The sequence below is a fragment of the Fukomys damarensis genome, unplaced genomic scaffold (genome assembly GCF_012274545.1).
Source record: "Fukomys damarensis isolate Sample0158 unplaced genomic scaffold, DMR_v1.0_HiC HiC_scaffold_33, whole genome shotgun sequence".
NCBI lineage: Eukaryota > Metazoa > Chordata > Mammalia > Rodentia > Bathyergidae > Fukomys > Fukomys damarensis.
The window spans coordinates 37567475-37571242 of NW_022900945.1; the positions used below are offsets into that span (position 1 = coordinate 37567475).

At 32.0% G+C, this 3768-nt stretch overlaps 1 long non-coding RNA gene across 1 annotated transcript; it reads left to right on the forward strand.

Annotated features, from left to right (window-relative positions):
- The first annotated feature begins 216 nt into the window (after positions 1 to 216).
- On the forward strand, positions 217 to 3145 carry LOC104872770. Its single transcript, XR_783278.1, has 3 exons — positions 217 to 328; positions 1870 to 1962; positions 3018 to 3145. It is a non-coding gene; the product is annotated as an uncharacterized LOC104872770 (long non-coding RNA).
- Positions 3146 to 3768: the final 623 nt, after the last annotated feature.

Below are 3768 nucleotides of genomic sequence, written 5' to 3' on the forward strand. Positions count from 1 at the left end.
TCAGTTTCTGAATTTTGTAGCAGAGGTGGTTGGCAGATACTCCATTCAGATACCTCTTCAAGGAATGACTCATGTCCAGCTGAGAGGAAAGTGTTTTGCTGACAGCCCAGCTGTTAGCTTCCTCTAAATCTACTCTACCTCCAAGCCAACGTTATATTCTGCTCAGGATGGTTCCTGTCCCATGATAATAAAGAGAAGGTAATCAAGGATGTTTGCTTTTTCTTTCTTTTCTTTTTTTCCTGCCAGTGGGCTTCCAGCCAATGACTAAGCAAGACATGGAAGCTAGAGCCAGCCATTTCTTCCTCAGTTGGGAATCTTCCATCTCACAGTATGTATTCCCTGGTTCTAACATCATGTTCTGAAGGCTCTTCCTGGCTAACCTTGCATTTTTCCTTTTCATATCATACATGTAATTTCCCAGTAAACTTTTCATACATTTAAACATCTCTGCATCTTCCTGTTGGAGAACCAAACCCAAGGGATGTCAAATGGAGCTAAGATTAAGTTTGCTGTTCATGTACAAAGGATTCATGTTGGTTTTTGGTTTTGTTTTTGATTTTACTTTTATTTAACATTACACAAGGACGTAAGAAACACTATACTAACCATAGGAGAAATTTATCAATTTTATGCCTTAGGTTTTAGCCAGTTAACTTTATGTAACTGCTCCACTTTTCTTTATAACATTTGTCTCTATCCAGTAAAAAACTTATTTTTATTATTAATCCATCCCAGTAGAAAGTAAAACCTTTATAGCAAGGACTTCTTTTGTTTTCCTTTTTAAAATAATCACTGTACATCCTCAGTTCCTCAAACATTACCTAACACCTAGGGATGAAGAATATGTCTTAGAATAAATAGAGACATGGTTTGATTGGCAATTCGAACATATTATCTCTTACACCAATATAATAATACATTTAAAAGTTTATTGTAATGTGAGTAATGCATTAAATCAGGAGTAATTTTTAAAGAAACATAATTCAATAGAATAACTGGACAAGTACATTCATATTATACGGCCCAATACAATAATTACACATTTCTAGTCCTTATTAGTATCACTATGAGTATGAAAGCTACTTTGAATAAATGATTTAGTTTGCCATACTGGCAAATGTCTTTACATTTTTGATAAAACATTTAGGAAAGGTACAACAGCTTTGGAAAAGTTCCAAAAGAAGCAAACTCAATGTAGTATTTTTTTCTAGAAAATTCTGTTTATATAGAAACTGTGCAAAAATAATTTCTGCTTATATATCTTAAACAGAAATACATTCTATGCTCAGATGATTTGGAAAATATTTTATGTTTCACAAAAGAATTTTATATATGATGCACCCTCGGTCAATATTAACTGTCTACCCTATACTTTACTGAGGCATTATACAGGATGAATTGCATCTATTTAAGTGTGCGTTTCATTAGCTTTTGATAAATATGCATACTGTATACCTATCACCACAGTCAAGAGATAGCATATCCACATCACCTTAAAGAATCTCCTTGTGTCCCATCTCTGTGAACCATCCTTTTATCATAAGGCCCCAGGCAATAACTGATTACTCTCTGTCACTGTATATTAAATCTACATTTCAGAAGTCAAATATCAACATATTTTTTAAGAGAATGGCAGCCTTGAAAAATATCCAAACATCTCATGAGGTACAGGGGAACTTTCCATTCTGTGAAGCATAATGAGTATTAAGAACATAAGGTGAAGGAACTAGGATTACAAATATTAATTAGTATTACATATATTAATTAGTCTGGGTATCATAAACAGCAAGGGATTTAATAGAAGGAGTTAAGAGTCTACAAAATAAATTGAAAGGGCTAAAGACACACAATTTATTTTGAACTTTTTAGAATGTATTCAACAAACAAAGCCACAGTTTCCTCATGATTTCCTCACTTGCTGATCAAGTGGAATTACGATAGAAGAGACAAAGCAGATGCCAGGTAAGTAGCCACTCAAAACAAGTGTCAGGTAAGACATATAAAGAATATAGTTATTTTCCTTGTTTTGTAACAACCAGAAAGCTGCTTAATAGTCAATATAAATATGATGTAGAGAAAACCTTCTTAAACTGGCAAATAGCAGTAGATGCAGGATGATGGGGTTCATTTTTGTCCACTAACAAATTTTCATTAATATTAACTTAAACAGAAATGTCTAAACCTATATGCAAGGAAATTTGTATATTTACTTTTGTTCCAGTTTCTTCCATGTTTGTGGAGGGTAACAATGAGCATCATGAAATGAGTGGGAATCAGTGGACGTCCACTGTCAATAGATAATTTGGAGCAAATCTAGCTTCCTTCATCATTGAATGCCAGGGCCCCATACTATTGTGAAAACCAAGAATATCCCTGCAATTGTGTATCATGCCCTTGCATTAATGATATCACCATTGTGGATCTCTCCTAGTTGAAAATGTAGCCTCTCTTGGCAGTCAAACTTGTGTATGAAACATACTTGAGTTGTCTTAGTATACTATCCATAAGGCTATTGTTACAATTTGTTTTACTGATCTAAGAAAATAGAAATGGGGAAAAATGACAGTTAAATTTGGCAAAGGTGAAATTTTCAACATGATAAACAAATTACAGTATGAATCTTGTAGCTGTTGGGAAAAAAATCAAGACTCCAATTAATAACCAGAAAGATTCTTGGATGAAATGAGCAAAATATGCATAACCTTGAAGAGGACAAATCCTTGTATCTATCTGAGGAAGTTTAGAGTCTCTTCAAAGAATTAAAAAGTATTCATTCTGCTGAGATTTATTTTGTGGGCTAAAAGGAAGCCCCTGATTATTTAAAGATGGTTATTCTTACATATCAAAAATAATAGTACCATATTTTATTGAATATTTACCAATAGTTGAAATTTTAATTTCTGTTAACTAAAGAAATGATCTTACCTTACCCTTCCTTTCTTGTTCTGTCCTGGCCTGTCTTTTCCATTTGTTTCCATTCCTTTACTATCCTCTCCTTCTTATGATTATATTTACAGTAACTCATATTCACAGACTTGCCAGAATCCTATGGAGAGGAACTGTCATCCGAGAAACTTGTACAGATGGAAGAAATGAAACTGAAAAAAGAGACACAAGCTACCATACTAATAATGCCAAAACAAGTTGCCAGTAGATGTACTATATATTTTTTTTCTTTAAAAATGGATTAACTGCTTTTCAGCAATGAATATGTAGAGAGGAGAAGTTTTAAAGCAGGGTACTGAATTTTGAAAGGCTTTTTTTTTTTTAATGTTGTTTTGTTTTTAGCAAAGTCTTATATGTTTGGACTGCAATAAAATCTTTTTCTTCTGTAGCTGATGGTTACTTTCTAAATTGTTTTTGGATGGCATTTAAATTGAGATTTAGTTGATGTAAATACTAACTTTAATGATTTATTCTTACAATTCCAAAAGTGTTTAATCTATAATTTTTAGTTAAATTATTTTAGGCATTGGGTTAAATTTTTTTAAATTTAAGGGAATTATAATGAAGAACTTACCTAACTCAGTAAATTTTTAAGAAGATACATAAGATGAAAAAATTATTAAAGAGCTTGCAAAAATATATAAATATTAGTAGTAACAAAATTGAGACTAGATTCTAGGTGAATTGTTCTCTTTTGGTGCTATGAAGTATATTCAATCTATATCATTATTTGTCCAAATAGTAAGACATAAGATTTTCTTATTTATGACTCTAGCTTATTCTGGAAATTTTTTTCCAATGATGATATATTTATATTTTTGG